Consider the following 25,436-nt stretch of genomic DNA (forward strand, 5'->3'; position numbering starts at 1 on the left):
TCAGTCTGAAGAGGAAAAATGACAATGTTAAATTAAATGTAGATGGCACTTCTATGGCCTGTGCAACAAATGCAAAATTTCTAGGAATGAATATTGATTCTCAGTTGAAGTGGTGTGAACACACAAAGGTACTTCCAAACAGAATGTCAACAACATGTTATGCCCTTAGAATCCTATCATCCGCATGTAACATGCAGTGTCTTTTAGTTACGTATTATTCATATGTACACTCAATTCTTAGGTATTGCATTCTTTTTTGGGGAACAAATGCACAAAATATGAATACAATTTTCAAATTCCAGTAAAGAGCTATAAGAATAATAACCAAAAATGCTAGTCGAGCTCATTGTAAAGATCTGTTCAAAATGCCAGGGATTTTATCAGCTCCATATGAATGCATTTACCAGTCTGTTGTACACATAAAAAAAAAACCATTGGTAATTACTGCACAAACAGCTCTGTCCATGACCATGCAACAAGAGATAGACTCAACTTACATTTACCAAGAAAAAATAAACATAAAACTCAAAACAGCATTTTCTACCAAGGAATAAAACTGTACAATAAATTACCAAAAGGGGTTAAAGAAATAGCAAAAATACACTCATTTAAAAAGGCAGCTAAAAAGTACCTGTTATGTAATACACTTTATACATTGAAGGATTACTTATATAAAACAGAGTAAGGGTTTGATAAAAAAAGTTATACAAATAAATAATAATAATAATGATTAGAAAACATCCAAGATTCCACATAACACCTTCACTTTATATTTTTTTCCTTCTTTTTTCCTTTCTAGAAATACTTACCCCCAAGCTATGCATAGCACAATAATAACACTTCTTCCTCGTGTGTGTGTGTGTGTGTGTGTGTGTGTGTGTGTGTGTGTGTGTAGTGAGTGAAGTGTTATGAAACAATGTGTGTATAGTGTGTGCAGTGACTGATAGTGAGATATAAGTGAACAGTGTGGCATTACATCATTTTTATATTTTTATTATTATTATATTTTTTAAAGTATTGTATACCATGAGTAAATCTAATGATTGCCTCTAGCTATAACTCTGTAAATATATGTGTATACAAATTAGCTTATTTGAAATTGGTCTAGACTTGTAAATACTTTGACACGTCCTATATCCTTGTAAAAGGAGATCAACAGATGAATAAAGCTACTACTACCAGTAGTACTACTACTACTACCACTGAAGTCTGATGAGGTCTTTGTAAGCTGAAAAGCAGTTAATGAAATAAATAAATACTGTAAAACTTGCACTACACTGTACTTTTCATTTATAATTTTTAAACTACCTACCAAAAAGTGAGGGAAGAATCAGTTAACACAATGCCAGTAACTATCTTTGGTCAGTGTCATTCCATTGTACCTATAAAAAGATGCAGATGTGCTTTGTAAACAAATCAGTTAAACTCTTCAATGCCATACCTCACTATTTCAAGCAGCTACCAAATCAACAGATCAGAAGAAATATCAGAAAATTTAAGTTATAACTTAGTCCTTATGAAGTTGAAGAATGTGTAATTGAGCCCAAGAAAATTGCTTTGTGGATAAGGCATACAAACCACATAAAACAATGTACACAGAACTGTAGCATACAGAACCAACGGAAAAATGATCCTGTCAGAGGACCAAAAAGGTGAATGTGTTCCTCTTTAAAAGACTCTATCAGAAAAGTGGGGAACCAGCTGCCTCAATCCTCAGTCTGACCTCCTCACCAAAAATTTTGGCATGCAAACATATTCATTCTGGATATTCATGCTATTTTAACAACAATAATTCTAAATCCTTTCAAACAGTCAGTCTTTGTAGTTAAGCCTTCATATGCAGCATCTCACTCTCACTACCACTGTCTACATATGTCTCTTTTCCACTGTCTCCTTTTTCTCCCATTGATTTACAGTATGTCCCACTGCCACAATTTCCTCACTCACTTACATTGCCTCCTGTTGTCTTTCTTTCATAATGCCACTGACTCCGCATACCTTGGCAGCTCAAAAATTTGGGGGAAAGGGGGGGAGGGGTGGGGAGTTTGTCCAACTTATTTTTTTCTCTACATGCACACCTTTAGAATTTGGGTCTAAACTGCACCATTCCCTATACCTATATGTTAAAGTTTGCTGCTCTGGACCCTCAATGGTCTACAGTCATCTGTATTTTTCATTCCACTGTCTCCTCTCTCATTTGTCTCCTCTGATTCTATCTCCATTGATCTCTCTTTCTCCTTTATTGAAACTGCCTCTCACTGAGCATCAAAATCTCCTCTCTCTTTTGTTCTCACTGCTACTGTCTTCATCCATCTCATTTTTTTCCACTGACACTTTCTCCCTCCCACCATAATCCACCATCATTGTCACTCTGCTACTCTCTTTTAGCACAAAAAAGTTTGAATATGTTCACATGTCAATATTTATGGCGAGCAAGATGGAATGAAGATTCAGGTAGCTGGTTCCCACTTTTCTGTCAGAGTTTTTAAGAGGAATATGTTTGCTTTTTTCTATTCTGACAGGAGCATTTTTCCACGTTTTATTTATTTATTATTATTATTATAATTTTTTTGCAGAGTCTGCAGCTTATATAAAATACATATTTCAATACATATAAACATAAAAAAGTTGGAATAAAATGAGTTTAACACAAAATCATTTGCTTTATATTTTTTCTGGATACTTTGCTTGTTGACCACAGTTTGTCAAAAACAATCAGCTGATGATTGTATCTTAGAGTAAAGTGTTGTTAGAAATACTTTATTGAATTTGCAGTCTTTCCAGTTTTATGTAATTTTTGGCAGCCATTTTAAATTCTTTTCAGGTATGTTATGACCCTTTTTAGTCTACTGTCTGTCACTGAAGTACCACATTAGGCATATTTGTACATCCATGAAGTGCCCATTATACATAGACAGCATGCTGAAAAGTTTTATTTCTGAAAAAAAATGCTGACTAAAGTATATACAACAATGAAAATGTTCAGTTTTTGACAATACAGTAGAACTGGATAGATAAAAAATCTACTCACCAAGTGGCAGCAGAAGAACACGCATACAAAGAAAGGTTTTACTTATGCAAGCTTTCAGAGCCTGTGGCTCTTTCTTCTGGCAGGAGGGTTGAAGGGAAAGGAAGAGGGGTGAAGGAAAAGGAACTGGAGAGCTTTAAAAATGGGTAGAGTTTGGAAAAGTTACCCAGAACCCTAGGTCAAGGGAGACTTGCCAGTAAGGGTGAAAAGGAAAGAAAGTAGAAACCAGACTTTCCTTCTCATCAGATCCGGTAAGTCTCCCCTGACCTGGGGTTATGGGTGACTTTTCCAAACTCTATCCCTTTTTCCTAGAGCTCTCCAGTTCCTTTCCCTTCCCCCCTCATCCTCCACCTTTAACCCTTCTGCCAGAAGAAGTAGCTATTGGCTCTGAAAGCTTCCACAAGTAAAATATTGGAGAGGTGATTTGTTTTATCTATCCAATTACATTATATTGACTAAAAATATAGTTTGGTGACCCCAGAATCCTAATAATGCCCCAGAAACCTTCACTCTGTGTTCACTACAACAGTTAAAACTACATTTACACCTCAGACCAGATATTACATGCGTATTTTAGGTGCGTAAGTATGGTAACTTTGAACCTCTGGATTTCGGTAACAGATAATGATATCACAAAAAGTTTCAAAGTTCCCCAAGGACATATTCTTAAGAATATGTGGTAAAAGTTTCAGCAATTTTCCATGAATAGAAATTGTAGAAATGGCCATCTTCACAACTTATGCTTGTGGTATCTGAAAATCATGGGTTCTCGGTTGTATCTTTATAACAATAGATACAGATTTTTAAAAACAGGAAAATAGCATTTCTAGATGAACATCTAAAGAACGTATAGTTAAAATTTGAGTCATTTTCTATGGTTGGTTGTTTAGGTAGTCGTAAAAATTCTGATGATTTGCCATGGATAAAAATTATATAAGTGGGCATCTCCAGAAATGGTTCTTTTCCTGCCCAAAACTTGGTTTTTTGCTGTTTTTTTCAGGAACCGCCCATGAAAAAATGCTGCTCTCACAAGCCACCTATGGTCCACCCTAGACCACACCTAATGCAAAAGAGTCAATCGATTTGCTAAGTTTACCTGGGGTGGAGGAAGTATGTAATGTTTAAATTTTGACCCGTATTGTAGGGTAGCTATAGTATGCTCATTCTTACAATAGGTATACAAATAGCAAATGGATACTAGGCTAAGGGTTATACTAAACAATTCATCATTAGTCTATATGATCAATAGAATCTGAGATTTTTGTGTGCAGCTTTTCAGAACATATTGGTACCTATTACATTTTATTTCTAGTATCACAAATATATATTCATAAACGACCACAGATAACTCAACACTGAGAGTAATGTCAAAGATAATCCTCATGTAATAGGTACACTCAGTTGCTGTATTAATTATAAAATACCCCCCTTCCCCCCCTCCTGCCCTCCCCCTGTCCCAACTTTCCACACAACTGCAGGTGATACCAGGTGTGGTAAGGCTTGCAGTATCAGTGTGGTGTCTTTTAGGGATGACGCCAGATCAGTTGATTGAATTTTTACATCACATTGGGGTCACTAGTTATGTTAGTAATGCTTGCACACCACATAAAGTAATGTACACAGATTTGAAGCATATAGAGTTACTTTTTATTAGCAGTAGAAAGAGCCATTAAGATTACTTACTTCCTTAATTACTCCTTGGTGTTAGAATCTGTGTAGGGCTGTGGCCTCTCTGATGATCAAACCCAGTCTTGACTATCTTCGAGTTGTTTTCTCCATCTTCCTAATCCCACATTTCTCAAATCATTCTCCACATCATCCAATGTTTCTGTGGCCCTCCTTTGCGCTTTCTGCCATTTTCATTTCCTCTGTAGATCTTCTTGATGGGTCTACCCCTTCACATTTGGTCACATGGCCCAATCATTTTAATCTGTTAACTAGGTCAGCGCAACATATAGTTCTTCCAATTCCTTGTTTTTCTATATTCCACATTGCCCTGCCTCATTCACTGCTCCAAAAATCTTTCTTAATCTTTTTATTTCCTATTTTCTCAGGAACTCTTCTTCTGCCACAGTATTTGTCCATTTATCTGAACCATACATAACCATTCAATAGAAAGTCACCTTCAATTTTCTGCTCAGGCTACATGACTGAACATTCTTCATCAGGACCCAGTAAGCTTTATTCCCATGGCAATCCTTGCTTTTATTTCTTCACTTACACAATTATCATTGGTTACCAGTGATACCAAGTACTGCAGATTCTGACATCTCTCACAGCTGGCCCCATTCAACTTGATGTATTTCCCTTTAACAGCAGCATTTTTCTTGGAAGGGAAGAGCTACTGTATTTTAGTGTCGTTTACACTTCTGCCTCCTTTGCTAGTGTGCCAAATTCTTCTTCCAACTCTTTCAATCTTCTAGAGAGCATATAATCTTCATCACCATGTGACAGGTTTTCTGTCATACTGTTAAACAGAGTGCCACCTGGGTTATTGATCTCCACCAATTGTCTCATTACTTTCTCCAACACTATGTTGAGAAGTTGCTTCAACAGTTTCTTGCCATTTAATGCTGGTGAGCATCCTTTGTACCAAGCGGATTAATTTATATGGAAATTCCATATCCATAAGGATCTGATACAGATTTTTCCTTTTAATGCTATCATAAGTCCACATGAAATCTACAAAGAGCTGATGTACATCCACATTATATTTATAGCATTTTCCCATTATTTGCCTGTTACTGAAGATACGATCGGGTGTTGATTTCATTTCTGCCAATGATGAACAAGTTTCTGAAGCTGTGAAGGAAGAAGTCAACACTCTGTTTCTGTAACCACAGTCCTACAGTTCTCTCAACATCTTCATCAGAAGCATAATGATGTCCCTGCAAATCGTCTTTCATTATCGTGAACAGATGGAAGTCAGACAGTGCTAAATCTGGGCTGTATGGAGGATGCCGTATGGTGGTGAGATTCAGTCTCAAACGTTTTGTTGTGGTGGCACATGAAGTGTGTGGTTTGGTACTGTCATGCTGCAGGAAAACATTTTCCTTTTCCTTTCGGACCTTTGTTAGCCGTCATTTCAGAGTTCACGGCATTATGATGTAATGCTCTGAATTTATTGTTGTTCCACGATCAAGGAATCAACATGGATAACACCATCTGCATCTCTGAACATTGTGACCATGATTTTTCCAGCTGAGGGCTGCATCTTGAATTTCTTTTTCTGGGGCAAGTCTTTGTGTCAATATTCCATAGACTGATGTTTTGTCTCCGAGTTGCAGTGGTGTACCCATGTTTTGCCTCCTGTCACTATTGAATGGAGAAAGGAGTCACCTTCATTCTTGTAACATGAGAGGAGTTCTTAGCAAATTTCAAGTCTGTGTGCTTTCATTTCAGGACTCAACATCCAGGGTACCCATCACGTACAGATCTTCAGATAGCCAAGCAAAGCAATAACGTGACCCACACATTCTTGTGAAATGCTGATTGTGCTTGCAGTTTCTCTCTGAGTGATACGATTATCATCCTGAATCAATTTGTCAACATTCTGCTTGTGAAACTGGTGGTTGCTGTCACAGGACATCCAACTCTTTGTCATGCAGGTCAGGTGTTTCCACCTCAATATCTTTAAACATACTCATGCAACAACGCACAATTCTCACATCAACACAATCACCATAAACTGCTTTCATTCTCTGATGAATCTCCTTTGCGGTGAGACCTTCTGCTGTCAAGAATTCAATGACTGCATGTCGCTTAAATTGCATTGGCAGACCATCTGCACAAGGTTCCATACTTTACACTGTAACAACACACCCGATCAATGCTAAGGCTTCCCGCCAACTGGGGCTGTAGAGAAAAGGCTACGAAACAAGCCAGTACTTGCCGCATACCAATGTTGCCAATTGTTGAAGAGCTACGAAGGTGGAGGCATTACTTTTCAGTCAACCCTCGTATTTCTTCTGCAAGTGGAGTGAGTCTCATATCAATGACTTTGAGTAAGACTTTGTACACATCACTGAGTTAAGCAATGCCATGGTAATTTTCACAATTTGCTTTGCCCTTTTTCCTATGAAATGGGTAAGTAATGGGCAAATTCCATTGTTCTGGCATCACTACTTATTCTCATATTTCATTGATCAGCTGGTGAACAAGAAGTGTCAGGTATTAACCATCCCACCATTGATAATCACTGCTGAAATCTTATTGTTTCCTGAGGCCTTATTATTCTCCAGTCTTTTGATTGCCAACCTAACTTCCTCTACTGTTGGTGTGAGTACAGGTACTTCATTCTGGCTAACATTGTGTCATGGCTGGTCGCTCTCTGCTTTATCTTCTTCTTGTATTACTATCTCTGTAGTAATGTTCAGCAGTTCATTGAAATATTCAGTCCACCAGTCTGGCTTATGTTCTTCTCCTCCCATAAAATATCCTTCTTCATGTCAGCAGAACTGAGAATGTGGTTGAAAGCCTTTCTTCAGTTCCTGAACTCCTCTGTAGAATTTCCTTACTTTTTCATCATTATATTCTTCTCCTTGCTCTGTAAGCCATTTCTTTTTGGATTCTTGTTTTTTAGATCTTGTTGCTCTGTTTATCGTTTTCTTTCTTGCCTCATTTCTCTCTGTCATTGCCTTTTACAGTCTTTGTCAAAACATCCCATCCTTTCCACCCTTTCTTCTGTACTCAGAGCTTCTTTTTGAGATATTCCCTTCTCTTTTAATTTTGAGATGCACCTTCTTGGAGCTTTCCTCTTTGCTCTGGACCTAAAGATCCTAATGGATTATCTGTTTCTCACTTTAACCATATAATGATCCAAGTTACAGTTAGCTCTTCTAAAAATCTCCACCTCAAGGATGTCAGATGCATATCTCCTGTCAGTTTTACATGGGTGGTTTGATTGAAAGCGGTACTATCTAGTGTGAGCACCATGTGGCTTTCCTTATGTTCCTTCTCTGGAGCCAAATACATTTCACTGCCATTGCACTGTCATGGCAAAGTAATTTATTTAACTTTTTTTATTTTTTAAATTTTTGGCCATTTTTATTTGACATATCATGCAGGCTCCACTTTCATTGCCTCTGTAATGCCTTAGTCTGTTCTCACTTTTTGGCCATACATATTGTAATAGATATGGGTAATGCGTCTCAACATGGATTCAGAAAGGGGATATCAACTAATAAAAAGTACGTTAGTTAGTTAGTTCCTTGTTCCATAGATCAAATTCATAATAAACATTATGATGTGAAACATGTTAACTGAACAAACATAAAACACTTATATACAACTTCAAACAATACAAAAAATAATGACAGTATTATGAAAAGGATAGACTGCTACTCACCACATAGTGAAGATGTTGAGTTGCAGATAGGCACCACAAAATGATTATCAAACAAGTAAATAATCTTTTTGTTGTGCTTATCTGCAACTCAGCATCTCCCCTGTGTGATAAGTAGCAATCTATCCTTTTCATAATATTGTCATTATTCCATCCTGGATTTTCCATTTTTTAATATGAAAACTAATAATCATATGGCTACATGTTGGCCATTTGCATGTTTTAATAACTAATTGTCTCTATTCGAGAGTTTCTCTGTGACATAATGGTAGCTGTTAAGACAAAACAGCTTCAATTTACATTTAAAAACACTTTTGTTATCTGACAGACACTTAATTTCCACAGGTAGCTTGTCCAAGAGTTTTATAGCTGCATTTTCCACCCCTTTCTGTGTCAATGTTAGATTTATCAAGGGGTAATGCAGTACATTTTCTTCCTAGTGTTGTACTAATGACTATTTTTGTTACTGTCAAACTTAGATTGATTGATGATAACAAATTCCACAAGTGAATAAATATACTACGAAGCTTTGTTTAATATTCACAGCTTCTTAAAGAGATACCTACAGGATGTACATGAGTGAATGTGCCATAATTCTAATTATTTTCTTTTGTACAATGAATACTTTTTGCCTAAGTGAGGAGTTTGTAATGGTAACCTCCTGTGAAAAGGGAAGATGCTACTCACCATACAGTGGAGATGCTGTGTCGCAGATAGGCAAAAAAAAAAGACTGTCACAAATAATAGCTTTCAGCCAGTAAGGCCTTCATCAGAATTAGGTGGCAAACACACACATATACACACTCACTCAAACACAACTCACACACACACACACACATGACTGCAGTCTCAAGCAACTGAGGCCACACTGTGAGCAGCAGCACCTGTGCATGATGGGAGTGGCGACTGGGTGGGGGTAATGAGGGGGCGGGGGTGGGGAGGGGGAGGGAAACTAGGATAGATGTGGTGGACATGATGTGATGTTGGGGAGCATGCAGGGATGAGGTGGAAAGAGGGTAGGGCAGCTATGTGCAGTCGGGAGGTTAGACAGAGGGAGCAGAGAAGTGGGAAGCGGGTTGGCGGGGGGGGGGGGGGGGGGGGAGGATAGCAGAAAAGAGGAGAAGTAATAAGACTGGGTGCAATGGAGGAAAGAGGGCTGTGCAGTGCTGGAATGGGAACAGAGAAGGGGCTGGATGGGAAAGGACACTGACTAACAAAGGTAGAGGCCAGGAGGGTTATGGGAATGTAGGATATATTGCAGAGCAAGTTCCCACCTGTGCAGTTCAGAAAAGCTGGTGTTGGTTGGAAGGATCCATATGGCACAGGCTGTGAAGCAGTCATGAAATCCTTCCCACCAACACCAGCTTTTCTGAACTGTGCACGTGGGAACTTTCTCTGCAATATATCAGACCTTACCAGCTGAAAACTATTACTTGTGACACTTTTTTTGTTGTGCCTATCAGTGACTCAGCATTTCCACTATGGTGAGTAGCAGCTTTCCTTTTCACAACTGTTACATTACAGCTTGGATTTTCCACTGTTTAATCTTACCCTCCCTCAGATCACCAGTAGATTTTCACTCTTCTAAATAATTGACTCATTTCATAAGCTTCGAGAGGAGTAACATGTAGAAATAACTTCTTCACTTCTCTTCATGTTCTCTTAGTTGGCTGCAGTTCGTCATGTCTAGGGGTTGATTCTTGAGGATGAAATTTTTGACTTTATAGGTTCCAGATGTCATGATAATTATTAAGTAGGTCTGCTGCATAATTTCTGTTTTTGAATTTTTTTTTTATTCTGTCACAATTTTCTGTGTCACACTGTCTTTATAATTTCCAATCCCATGAAACCAAAAATTACATTGTTATTGCCAAACATAAAAACACATCAGAGAAGAGCCCACTACTCTTTCATTCTGTGGTACTGACAATAGTCCAAAGAGTTTAAAAAACAAGAAGAGTTTATAAACATTCTTGACAAAAGAAGAATCTTCACCAATTTATGTCATTATTTTATAAATGAATCCAGAAATGAGTTAAACAGTTAGCATCAGATTGTGCGTTTAATAATATGAATTTTAAGTGTGCTGAATATTTCAGAATTTCAAATGTTTCTAGGACAAAAGTAATTTTAACTATACATACAGAGTTAATACATATTGGTTGTGATAAAGTAATAAAATACAATTTTTTTAATACATTTTAGCCTGAAATATAATATATTGTATACAAAATCATATGAAATTCTTTTAGTTAAACAGCTGAGATAATATTAACCTGTCTAAAAGGTAGAAAGTATATTTGATATTGATATCTTCTGTTGAAAGAAGGTAATGTTAGGGGAGGGTGTCCCTTTACAAGTTACACCTGAATATTACCCCATAAGATGTCAATGAATGAAAAAATGCATCGTATGTTAATTTCCCATCTTACATGTTCCCAAAGTAGGCAATTATTCTTATGGCAAAAATAGCTGAACCTAAATGTTTTAGCAGGTCTACTAGATGGTTTTTGTCAGTCCAAGTTTTCACAATATGCACACACAAGACTTTAGAATTTTGATTGTGTACATCATGAAATTCTGCTAGACAAGCTCAAGTATTGTGGCATGAGTGGGACAGTGCACAAATGGTTTAATTTGTACCTAACTGGAAGAGTACAGAAAGTTGAAATAAGTAGTTCTCGTAACATGCAAAGATCAGCACATTCCTCAAACTGGGGAACTATCAAGAATGGGGTTCCACAAGGGTCAGTCTTGGGTCCTTTGTTGTTCTTATTATATATTAATGACTTGCCATTCTATATTCATGAAGAGGCAAAGTTAGTTCTCTTTGCTGATGATACAAGTATAGTAATCACACCGGAGAAACAAGAATTAACTGATGAAATTGTCAATACTGTCTTTCAGAAAATTACTAAGTGGTTCCTTGTAAACGGACTCTCACTGAATTTTGATAAGACACAGTACATACAGTTCCGTACAGTGAATGGTATGACGCCATTAATAAATATAGACCTTAATCAGAAGCATATAGCTAAGGTAGAATATTCCAAATTTTTAGGTATGTCCATTGATGAGAGATTAAATTGGAAGAAACACATTGATGATCTGCTGAAACGTTTGAGTTCAGCTACTTATGCAATAAGGGTCATTGCAAATTTTGGTGATAAACATCTTAGTAAATTAGCTTACTATGCTTATTTTCACTCATTGCTTTCATATGGCATCATATTTTGGGGTAATTCATCACTGAGGAATAAAGTATTTATTGCACAGAAGCGTGTAATCAGAATAATAGCTGGAGTCCACCCAAGATCATCCTGCAGACATTTATTTAAGGATCTAGGAATATTCACAGTAGCTTCTCAGTATATATACTCTCTTATGAAATTTGTTATTAACAACCATCCCAGTTCAAAAGTAATAGCAGTGTGCATAACTACAATACTAGGAGAAAGGACAATCTTCACTATTCAAGATTAAATCTAACTTTGGCACAGAAAGGGGTGAATTATACTGGCACTAAAGTCTTTGGTCACTTACCAAATAGTATCAAAAGTCTGACAGATAACCAACAAGTATTTAAGAAGAAATTAAAAGAATTTCTGAATGACAACTCCTTCTACTCCATAGAGGAATTTTTAGATATAAATTAAGAAAAAAAAATATTAAAAAAAAATTAAAAAAATAAAAATAAAAAAACACAAAAAAATAAAGTTGTTATATTAACTTAAGTATGTTGTTAAATTAACCTAATTATGTCATGTATTGGAAAATTTGACTCGTTCCACATCATTACGAAATATCGTATTCATGATCCATGGAACTAGTAGTAATCTAATCTAATATAATCTAATCTACCTGGTTATTACTTCTTGTTGGTATACTAGGTTAATAGAAGGTGGGATGTGCTTGACAGTGCAAAACCAAATGAACTGTTTCTTCAAAGGTTAAATCTAGCCCATTTAAACAAGACCATTCATGAACTTCTAATCTTTCCCTCTCTCACATCACCATTAAGTTTTTCAGTCTCTGCAAGTTTCAAAAGCTTTGAGAGGTGTAAGATATACAAAAAAAAAACTATTTTTTACTTATCTTCATTTTCTCGTTGTTGTTGGCTGCAGTTTTCACATCTAGGGGTAGATTCATCAGGCTGAAATTTTGATTTTCCTGGGTTCCAGTCGATCTGAATAATTGATGAAGTACTTCCTGTTGATGACTTTCTTTTATTTTATCTCATTCTTCTATATCACAATGACTCCACAATCTCCATTTCCATAAAACCTACAATTACACTGTTATTGGCAAAATTGAAAACAAATCCATTTCCATCAGAGACATGCCCACTATTCCTTACATTCTTTGGTACTAACTCTATTCCAAAGAGTTTACAAAACAAAAGAGTTTACAAATTTTCTTGACAAAAGAAGAATTTTTGCTATATCATATTGTCATTTTGTAAATGAATCCAGAAATAAATTTAATAACTAGTGTTAGATTGTGCAATTAATAATATGAATTTTAAGTATGCCAGATATTTCATAATTTGAAATATTTTTAAAAGAAAAGTGATTTTAGCTGAATTGATTGCAACAAATTAATTTTTAATATATTTTAACCTGAAATATAATACATCATATACAAAATCATATGAAATTCTTTTAGTGAAACAGCTGATGTAATGTTTACCTATACCAGAACCGAAAGTATATGTGGAAATGGTCATTGCTATAAAAAAAGGTAATGTTAGAGGAGACTGTTCTATTACAAACTTCCAGAAAAATCATCATTTATTATTTTCTTCTTGATGTTTCTTTGCACAGCTTCACAACAGTTCTTGTTTCATCTGCAAAGAGACTGATTCTGCCTCCTGTTTCAAATAGAATGGCCAATAGTTAACATGAAACAATAACAGTAGTGGGCCAATGACTGAACCTGTGGGACCTGCGCTATATTTTTTACTCATTCAGAATATGTGGCATCCCTCTTTGTACTACTCAGATAGCCTAGGGTAACTTTCTGCATTCTGTTTCTTAAACATGAACTAAAGAGGCATATCCAGAACTACGTATTCCATAAACACTTAACTTCTTTAATAGAACATTATGACTGACTCGATCAAATGCCTTTGATAAACCACAGAATGTCCCAGTTGGTGAGATGTTACCAATTAAATGTTTTATTATGTGCTCAGTAAACGTATAAATACTGACTCGGTCAAATTGTGCTTTTGAAATCCAAACTGTGATGGGCTAAGTATCCCATTACTACACAGGTGGGTGGCAACTCTGGGGTATGTTACTGCTATAACCCTGTACATAATACTGGGAAACAAAAATGGCACCAGGCCACCTGTGTGGTACACTTCAGATACTCCGCCAATGGTATATACATTAGCTAGCCAACAGAGGCTGGCTGTGGAGGGCTACAGGACTTGTGCACATGGCACGGTATCTGAGCACTCCTGTCTACAGGTGAAGTGTAGGAGGCACTTGCTCTCATATTGTGTTCATACTTATTATCAGCAAACGCTTGTATCAGTATGCTGATTCTTTCTCTGTTTGTTTATATGTTTTCAACTGCTGTTTGCTTGTATGTAATGTATTGCGAATACATAGAAAGAAGGATCTTTTATTGTATGATTATATGACAGCGGAACAAACACTGGTAGCAGTTACTTCTGTAAAATATCTGGGAGTATGCGTGCAGAACGATTTGAAGTGGAATGATCATATAAAATTAATTGTTGGTAAGGCGGGTACCAGGTTGAGATTCATTGGGAGAGTCTTTAGAAAATGTAGTCCATCAACAAAGGAGGTGGCTTACAAAACACTTATTCGACCTATACTTGAGTATTGCTCATCAGTGTGGGATCCATACCAGATCGGGTTGACAGAGGAGATAGAGAAGATCCAAAGAAGAGCGGCGCATTTCGTCACAGGGTTATTTGGTAACCGTGATAGCGTTACGGAGATGTTTAGCAAACTCAAGTGGCAGACTCTGCAAGAGAGGCGCTCTGCATCGTGGTGTAGCTTGCTCGCCGGGTTTCGAGAGGGTGCATTTCTGGATGAGGTATCGAATATATTGCTTCCCCCTACTTATACCTCCCGAGGAGATCACGAATGTAAAATTAGAGAGATTCTAGCGTGCATGGAGGCTTTCAGACAGTCGTTCTTCCCGCGAACCATACGCGACTGGAACAGAAAAGGGAGGTAATGACAGTGGCACGTAAAGTGCCCTCTGCCACACACCGTTGGGTGGCTTGCGGAATATAAATGTAGATGTAGAAGAATAATAAACTTTGGTTCATTGTGAATGTGCTGCTGTTTGTGTCTTACAGTGCAATACAATTGGTGATGAGTGTGGTGGTCACTTCCATGTGCTCAATCTATTTTGTTGTTCTGTCAGTTCTTCTGTCTATGGAGACAGTGCTGCAATCCCTCCTTGAGAAACTGCAGGCTTTTACAATTGCTATCATGAACTTGTTGGTCACACTGGCTACACAGGCTTCCATGCTGTCAATGTACTCACCTCCTTCTCCCTCGTGCAACAATGTGGTAGAAGACTGAGAGCCTTATAAGAAGCAGCTTCAGCAATACTTCCATTTTTTGGTGTCACTGGTGCAAAACATGTGTAAGGCTTTGTTCCTTGCTTGGATTTCTTTCCGGATCTACCAGTTGTGCCAGTTTGCCTCACTCCAGGAATCTGCGCCACTTTCATCTGATGGAATGTGTAAGTTGTTATGAAATAATTACCATAAATGCATGCATGTCATTGCGACATGTGTAGAGTTCTGTCAATGTCAAGAACAGCCCCATTAGTCCTACCAGGCTCAGGTGGCCAAGCTCCATGGTCACAGTCAAATATGTCATCAGTTTGTTACCGATACTCATCACGAGTCCTGTGCTGACTCTGTTGTCTGTGACACCGTCATTCAGTTGACTCCTGATGAGGAGGTTCTAGAAACACACACTACAGATTAATAATCCATCTTTGGTTGAAGTGTTAAATATTGGATGAAGTGTTAAATATCACTTACCCTTTCAAGGTATGTCATGCTGCTGGTGATCCATTGAGGCTTGGTATGACATCACTGTGGTAGCTCCTATTACTGGTTATTGGGCATCAGTCAGTTACCGGGGAGGGGGGGGGGGAGGGTGGGAGTGAGGGGTGGAGGGTGTCATGGCAGCCATAGAAAGGGGGCTCCATGCCACACTGGACAGCAAAATGCTGAACAACAACCACAGCATTAGCAGTGCTCTGCACTCCCATCTTGTCCATACTGTTTTGTGCAACATGATAGGGCCACTTGTCCTAAGAGGTGGGTGATTTGCAACAACTATAGGAAAAAAGGAAATGTAGCATCTGTGCGTCATTCTGAACCTTCTCCTGCGGACATGTGCATGGATGTTAATTGTGTGTCTCCTGTGCTTATGAAGCATAACAATCTGTTTATCGAAGTACAAGTGATGGCTAATGCTCTCAGACTGCAAGTAGACATAGGTCCAGCCATTACTTCACTGAAATCACAGAAGTACTCATATTTGGGATCTTCGGCATAGTATCCAGTTACTTGACATTTGCTGAGTTACAACAAGCACCACATTCCAATTTTTGGGCAATTTATGGCTTCCACTATGTATAAATCTGTGGTTTGTTCCCTGACTTTTTGGGCAACAGATGGTGTGGCACTGCAAATTTGTTCAATATGAATTCTTTCAATGCGTTTGGTTTTTCAATTTTGGATATGGTGCACCTTCTTTCTGATCAGATTCTTTACCAGCAATTAGGTTCTCTGTGATCTGAGTTCTTGCTTCTTTCCACAGATGGATTATGTTGTGCCACTAATTTTACAGGCCCCATTACCTTGAAATCTATAATGTGGCTGTGCTTTCTTCCATGTGCATCCTATTCCAGTAGCTTTGCGTGATCAAGAGAAATCAGAATAGGACAGGCTGACACATTGGGGGTCACACATCCTATTAAATTGAGTAAGTGGTCTGCCCCCCCTCCTAATCATGATTTTTAAAAACACAGACTTTTCAGCTTCACCTCTGTGCTGACTTTAGAGTTTCAGTTAATGCTCAGTCTCTCAATGACACTTACCCTTTGCCCTGACCAGATGAGCTATTGGCTAAACTCACTGGGGGCCAGTTTTCCTCAAAAACTGATTTAGCTGAAGCCTATTTACAGGTTTTATTGGATGAGGATTCTAAACAGCCTCTTGTGATTAACAGGCCTTTCAGGTTGTACCAATAACAGCACATTATGTTGGTTTGGCTAGGGTCCCAGCAATTTTTCAGCATTTTTTGGAACAACTGATGATGTCCACTTCAGGGTGCATTAACTGTCTTGATGACATTGTTGTATGTTATGTAAATTATGCATTTTGTTCACAGTCTTACATGGTGCATGGTTGAAATGCAACTTGGCCAAGTCACGCTTTCTTCAGCTAGCCATTGCATGTTCTTTTGGGGTTTGAGGAAAAAACACACTGGATGCAGTAAATAACTTTATTGAGAAGATATGCAAATAATTGGATCAGAGGAGTAAAGTCGCAGGTATCTTCTGCGATCTTTCAAAGCATTTGACTCTGTGAACCATGACTTGCTTATCTACAAATTAAACAAATATGGGATTAAGGACAAACCTCTGAAATGGCTCACATCATACTTGCACAACAGAAAGCAAAGGGTACGTGTCACATCAAATGCAGTGAATTATTATTGTAAATGGAGTACAGTATCACAAGGAGTGCCTCAAGGCTCCATTTGCGGGCCAATCCTGTTCCTATTCTATGTAAATGACTTGCCCATAAATATAAATTCCCCGCCAGTTCTGTTTGTGGATGATACTTCTGTTTTAATTGAAGATGATGCAGAAAAAATTCAAAGCTCCATTGTGAGCACAATGGGTACTCTAGAAAACTGGTTCCAGTTAAATGGCTTAAAAACGAACATTGCAAAAACCAATGTGGTACATTTCAAAACCAAACATTTGAAATGTGTGGATCTTAAAATACATCATCACAATCATCCTATGGAAGAAGTTAACACAGTCAGATTCCTAGGACTAAATGTGGACAACAACTTAAACTGGAGTACACATATTGAGTTCCTATCAAATAAACTAAGCAGCTTTGCATTTGCAATGCAAATACTAGCAAACTCTACTGACATGAGTACACGAAAAATAGCATATCATAGTTATTTTGAATCTGTCATTAGGTATGGTATCATTTTCTGGGGAAATTCAAGTAGTGTATCTCAAATACTGAAACTGCAAAAGAAAATTATAAGATACATGTGTAGTGCACAACAAACAGAATCTTGTCGCCCATTATTTCGGAACCTGCAAATCCTAACAGTTCCATCCATATACATTTATGAAATTATAATCTTTGTACACAGCAGATAAAATTATTTGAGGAAAATCATTTTAACCACACATACAACACAAGACACAAAAATAATTTTATGTTACCCACACACCATTTGAAATTATATGCACGAACTCCACAGTATATGGGGATGGCAGTATATAACAAGTTAATGGGCAAAAATATATTTAATATGAAGCCAGAGAGTCTAAAACTAAGGCTACAGCAGATTGTGTGGGAGAAATGCTACTATTCAGTAGAAGAATTCATAGAGGACGACATGATAATTTAAGCAAGGGGTACCTAATTGTTAGTCTTTTATTGTATATGTAACAAAATTGTATTATATTATGATACCATTTGTTAAAATCAGTTGTTGTAATTAATTGTTAGTTTTTTATTGTATGTGTATTTTTATATTGTATTATTGTTATGGTACTATTTGTTAAAATCAGGTGTTGTATGTATATGGTAAAACTTTACTAAAATTTTGACGTGTCTCCTGTACTTGAATCAAATGATTTAGATTATGTATGTTATGAGACTAATAAACCACAATTCACAATTCACAATTGAGGTGTTTTTAAGCCTTTACATCATCACGTTGTCGCAGTCATGACTCTGCCCTGACCTACAAATGTCAAAGAACTCCATGAAATTTCAGGTAAAATTGCGTACAATCATAAATTATTATGGATGTGGCTTCATTGGCCCAACCACTCCACGAATTACTCCACAGGAATGTTCCTTTTCAGTGTATGCTGGCTTTTGAGCACATGTTCAAGCATTCTTCTCCTTGTTTAGCTACTTTTCACCCTAGCCACCACCTGGTTATGGCTATGGGCACCTTTTAGTATGGACTTAGGGCCATTCTTGCACACCATTATGAGGATGGATTTGAACAGCTGGTAGCTTCCGTGTAAAAAACATTCAACTCCACTCAATAGCGCTATTCCCAAGAAAAGGAAGTGCTTGCTATTGCCTATGCCCTCAAAAAGTTTCATGCATCCTTTTACATGTCTAAGTTCCTCCTCATTACTGATCACAGGTGTTTGGTTTTAATCCTTTTGGGTCACTGCACGACAAAGCAGTATATAACATACAGAGTTAAGCTTCAGTTCCGTCTCGATATGTCTATGAAATATGTTTTCAGCCTCCCACGCAGCATGCTAACACTGATGTGCTGTCTCAGTTTCTGATGTGGGCCGAATACTACTTTTTATTAGGATGAGCTCCTCTATTTTCACTTAGGTGTTGAGGCACAATGTACAGTGGAACGGTTTTCTATTACAGGCTTCCAGATTGTAGCTGCTTTTGCTGCCAATCTGATTTTGCACATCAGGTTGTTCACCTCATTCAGGATTGTTGGCTGGACAGGCCTCTGGCATGGCTTCTGACCCTTTATATAACTATTTTGGTCTCTGTCACTGCCTTTCAGTATTTGGTGGTGTTGTTCTCTTAGCTATGGATGGACTGTCACCTAGTTTTGTGATCCCAGCCATCCTCTGGCAAGATGTGCTTCATCTTCTACAGCAGGGACGTTATAAGGGTGAGGATCATTTATACACAGTTACTGGCTGTCAGCATGTGTTTTGGGATCGTATCAATGGTGATATTGAACATCTTGTCATGGCCTGCTCTCAGTGTGCTACACAACATGCAACACAATGGGCAATGCTCTCTCTGTGGCCTGCACCATAGTGAGTGTGGGATGTGTCCATGTTAATTTTGCAGGACCCTTCCTAAATTATTACTAGTTGTTGGTTGTTGATGCTTGCTCTAAATTTTCACATGTTATCCAATGTCCTACAATGTCAGCTGCGGTTATGATTGCAGCCCTCCCCAAAATTATTTCTATTGAAGGATTGCCATATACACTTGTGACGGATAATGGCCCACAGTTTGTGTCTCAGGCCTTCCATGATTTCTGTATGTGTCAAAGTATTCACCATGTGACTGCTCTTCCATTTCATCCCCAGTATAATAGGGAGGGGGAAAATATTGTCTTCACATTCCAGGTTCAAATGAAGAAGTACATTGTATACTTGGCCATGGATGATGCCTTGACATGCTTCCTGAAATTCCTACAGTTAGCATGGGTGGGGGGATTAGTGTCTCATTGAGGTGCTCCATGGTCACTAGCCATGCACCCTTCTTTGTCTCCTCATGATAGCCTCCCACGACTATTGGAGAAGCCCTTGCCGCAGTTTGCTTGCTCGTGGCTTAGCAATCTGGGCTCGAGCTGCAGACCAAAGTAGATTCCACAGCTGCTGAGACTCTAGCATCTCTATGGGATCCACCAGAGATGGGCTGGTGGCACATCACCATGACCAGTTGCATCTTTGTACCATTGTGAGGGCAGCAGCTCCACCGAGGCATGTCCCTGATTCACAGGGCATCTATGCTGTGGGGGTGGACTCATTCTTCTTGTGGGTATCACTGCCTCCTGCCTCTCCTCTGGGGTCCAACCCCTCAGTGCCTACTGCTGGGCCTTCCCATGAAGATTTATTGCCACCGGCAATTCCAGTTCCCAGAATTTCCAACTGAGTGGCCAGTGCCTTCACCATTGGCACAGTGCCATCATGTTGAGGGACTGGATGTCAAGATGCTACTAGCTCCCTTGTCACTGGTCCTCTCTCATGGTACTGCCGTAAGAGTCCACAGCCGTACCACATCCACTCCTACTCTCTAGTTATGGCCTGTAAACTGCCTCTGCTGCTGTCATCATCACCTGTGGCATCCACTACAGAAGCCATGGATGTTTGAACGGTCATTCTGACATCTTAATCAGTGGAGTGTGCTTTCCTCCAGGGAGGAGGGGTGCTATAACCCTGTACATAATACTTGGATACCCACCATGGCATCTAGCTGCCAATGTGTTACACTTCAAATATTCTGCTAATAGCACCTGTGTGAGCCAGCACCAGATGCCATCTACAGTGGACCACATGACTTCTGCACATGCAAGGCATCCGCTGCATCATCTACCAGAGCCCTTCTCTTCATAAGCACAGTGCAGCTTCCGCTCGCTCTCATATTGTGTACGTACTTACGGTCAGCAGCTGCTTGTATCAGTACCTGGATTGTTTCTGCGTCTATGTTTCTGTGTCTGTGTTCTCAACTGTTGATGAAGAAGGAGAATAAACTTTGGTTCACTGTGGCTGTGCTGTTGTTCATGTCTTAAAGTACGATACAATTACTTTCTTGTAATTTTAGAAAATGATGTAAGGAATGACAATGGTGGTGGTTACTGAGACCTGTGGAGTCAACCTTTTTATAGAGAGACCTAACATGGCATATTTAAATATTTCTTGGAAAACATCCTAAGTCCATGATGCATTACATATGTGACTAAGAACAGTACATATTATAGAATCACAACTTTTTAGAATCTTGAAGCAGTTATCATCTACTCAATATAAACTTTTACTTTTTAGAGCCATGATGATCTTCTCTGTTTTAGACGGGGATGTGAGATTAATTTGTATTTATATTTCTTCTTTAATCTATTGTTTTGCTTTTTCTTCTGAACAATTTGCACCAATTATCTCACCAATTTTTAAAAAGTAAATCTTAAAAATATCTGCTTCACGTGGACTGTCCTTTATAATGCTCTCATTATCTTAAACAGAAAAAAATGTCGCCTTCTATGGCTTCCCTTCCTCTCTCTCTTTTAACAGCATTCCATATTGGTTTTATTTTGTTATCCAATCTGTCAATTTCAGACAAATTATGCTTACTACTGCGTTTTTTGGATAACTTTTTGTATTATGTTACCACATCATTTACAATAAAAAATATTTTTTGGTTATTACTTGCTCTTGCTGTTTTGTACAAGTTGTAATAGGCATCTTCCTCTAGCATTACTTTTCCTCAACAGTAGTAGTTGATACCAGTAATATTTTTCGAATTTTAGACAGATCAATATTATCTCAGGTGTTTTTCTGAAAAAATTCATACACAGTATGTTATATTTCAAGCTAAACTTTATGAACAGTAATTATTTTTTTGGATGTTATAATCAATAAATACTAGTTAAGAATGTACAGTTATAAGTGCTATTCAGAAAGTAGGTAACGTTTTCGTCTGATGACGCTAGGTGCGTATCAAACGCATATATTTTGGTATGAGCATGCTCAGCAGCTCAGTTGGCATCTGTCCATGACAGAAAGAATGTCTCTGCGCATCTGGTTTTTTTCGATATTCGAATTTGAAATGTGCACTGCAACTGAAAATCCTGCCAGTTGTGAAGCGTGGTGTGTGATACACTTTTTGTTGGCAAAAAACCTAAAACATATAGAAATTTATCATGAACTGTGCAAAGTGTATGGAAACAACGTAATGAGTGAATGTTCCATCTGGAAATGGTGCATTCAATTTAAAAATGGCCGAACCAACATTCATGACGAAGAGAAGAGTGGATGCCTGAGCATTGCGACTGATGATCTTGTTGCTAAAGTTGATGAAATGATTTGTGAGAACTGTTGCTTCACAATAATGGCGCTTTTGCTTTCTTTTCCACAAGTTTCACGGACTTTGTTGTTGGAAACTGTCACTGTTGACATTTCTAGAGACCTACCACAAACATGCTGATCCATTACTGGATCAAATCAGAACCAGTGATGAAAATTGGGTGAAACATGTCAATTTCAACACAAATTTACAGCCCATGTAGTGGGGGCACAAAAACCAAGAAAATGTTTGCAAAGCTTGTCAGCAAGGAAGTTGATGGTGACAGTGTTTTGGGATAGGCAAGGCATGCTTCTTACTGATTCTCGAACATGGAGCAACCATAAATTCTGCCCAGTACTGACAAACTTTGCACAGCCTTAGAAGAGCAGTTCAAAACAAATGCTGAGGAAAGCTGACGTCCAAAATTTTGTTTTTGCACGACAATGCCCGACCTCACATGGCAACCTGTACTAAAGAACTCCTTAATTCATTCAAATGGGAAATTTTCCCTCATCTGTCCTCCAGCCTTGATCTTGCACCAAGCGACTTCCACTTGTTTCCCAAGATGAAGAACTGGCTTGCAACACAGCGCTTTGATTACGATGCAGAACTCCAGGCGGGTGTGACTCACTGGCTGAAGTCTCAGGTAGCAGAGTTTTATGATGAAGATATTTCAAACCTTGTCCACCGCTATGATAAGTGCCTCAATGTGTTTGGTGACTGTGTGGAAAAGTAGTATGTTAGTCACTCTTTCAGACGTCTATAAGAAAATGTATTTCTTGTACTTAGTTTTTTTTAATGCCAAAACGTTTCCTACTTTCTCAATAGCCCTCGTAAAATTAGTTTTTTTGAAACATTTGACATTATGAATTATTTGGCACACTTAAAATTTCTATTATTAATTATGCAACCTAGTAATGTTTATGTCTGCCTGTGGTAGCTAAGTGGTCAGCGTGACAGAATGTCAATACTAAGGGCCCGGGTTTGATTCCCGGCTGGGTTGGAGATTTTCTCCACTCAGGGACTGGGTGTTGTGTTGTCCTAATCATCATCATTTCATCCCTATCGATGCATAAGTCACTGAAGTGGTGTCAAATCGAAAGACATGAACCTGGAGAACAGTCTACCCAACGGGAGACCCTAGTCATAAGCCATTTAAATTTTTTTAGTAATGTTTATTATTTTTATTGCTGGATTCATTTATGAAATAATAATCAAATCTAACAGAAATTCATTTGTCAAGAATAACTGTAAAACCTTTGGAATACCGAGCGAGGTGGCGCAGTGGTTAGCACACTGGACTCGCATTCGGGAGGACGACGGTTCAATCCCGTCTCCAGCCATCCTGATTTAAGTTTTCCGTGATTTCCCTAAATCGTTTCAGGCAAATGCCGGGATGGTTCCTTTGAAAGGGCACGGCCGATTTCCTTCCCCATCCTTCCCTAACCCGAGCTTGCGCTCCGTCTCTAATGACCTCGTTGTCGACGGGACGTTAAACACCACTAACCTAACCTAACCTTTGGAATATTGTTATTACTGCAGAGTGAGGTAGTAGTAAGCAGGCCTCTGATGTGATTGGATGTATTTTTGTATTTTGGGCAAACAATGCAATTTCAGCTTTGTAATGTGAAAAGTCAAAAAACTGTATGATATACTAAAATATGACAAAATTTACTGATGTAAAAACAAAAATTCTGCAACAGCAATCTTCAAAATTATTTAGATCAATTCAACCATGAGGACCTAAAATGTGTGAATTTCAGCTTCAAGAATCAGACCCCTATACAACAAGAACTGGAGATAACTCTACAAGAAAAGTTAAATAAACAAAACAGTTTGTTGTAATCTTACTCCTCTCAAATCTTCAGAAAAGACTTAGCTTATTGTGGGCAATAACTGGAATTAGGAAGGAGTGGGGGAGATTACAAAATCCATTTTTCATTGTGAAGAGACTCTGGTATCTGCTGTCATGATTGAAGGTTTCTTTAATGACTTGCCATTATTACATTTAATTATCTTTTTAGAAAAACTACAGTCAAAACTGGATATGAACTCATTAAGACATTTGGGGCATGTTTTTTAAGTAAGTACCGTTTTGATATTAAAAAAAAAGACATGCGAAGATATCTCAGTAATTTTATTTTTACATGAAAGCCTGTACCTTAATCTAATTTCTACATAATTTCTGTCAATATTGAGGCATTTGCCATAATGTTGTACCAGTTTTTGAATACCCTCCTCACACCACCGTTTTGACTTCGTCATTGTCTTGAAGACGCTGACTGCCCAGGTGTTTCTTCAAGTGCAAAAAAATGGCTCTGAGCACTATGGGACTCAACTGCTGAGGTCATTAGTCCCCTAGAACTTAGAACTAGTTAAACCTAACTAACCTAAGGACATCACAAACATCCATGCCCGAGGCAGGATTCGAACCTGCGACCGTAGCGGTCTTGCGGTTCCAGACTGCAGCACCTTTAACCGCACAGCCACTTCGGCCAGCTCTTCAAGTGCAGGAATAGATAGTAGTCACTGGGCGCAAGATCAGGGATGTATGGAGGGTGCTTTCGAGTTTCCCATCGAAAAGATTTGATGAGATCTTTGGTCTGATTCGCCACATGTGGACGGGCATTGTCTTGCAGCAAAACGATGCCCTTGCTCAGCTTGCCACTTCTTTTGTTCTGAATTGAATGGTGCAGATTATGCAATGTGTTACAGTAAGCTCCTGCATTGTTTGTGTCATTATGAGACAGAAATTCCACAGGCAATACTCCTTTTCTGTCCCAAGAAACTGTGCACATGATTTTCGGGGCAGAAATTGTTTGCTTAAACATCACTTTTCTGGGTGAATCTGACCTCCATACAGCCCCGATCTTGCACCCAGTGACTACCATCTGTTCCTGCACTTGAAGAAACACCTGGGCAGTCAGCATCTTCAAGATGATGACGAAGTCAAAACAGTGGTGATGCAGTGGTTAACAAGTCAGGTGGCAGACTTCTATGAGGAGGGTATTAAAAAACTGGTACAACGTTATGACAAGTGCCTCAATATTAACGGAAATTATGTAGAAGAGTAGATTAAGGTACAAGCTTTCATGTAAAAATAAAATTATTGAGATATCTTAACACATCTTTTTTTAATTTCAAAACGGTACTTACTTAAAAAACACGCCACGTATATTAACTTTAGAGGTAACATTAGGTTCATTGCAAACTTCACTCCAGTCAACATTTTT

Source organism: Schistocerca serialis, chromosome 5 (genome assembly GCF_023864345.2).
Source record: "Schistocerca serialis cubense isolate TAMUIC-IGC-003099 chromosome 5, iqSchSeri2.2, whole genome shotgun sequence".
Classification (NCBI taxonomy): domain Eukaryota; kingdom Metazoa; phylum Arthropoda; class Insecta; order Orthoptera; family Acrididae; genus Schistocerca; species Schistocerca serialis.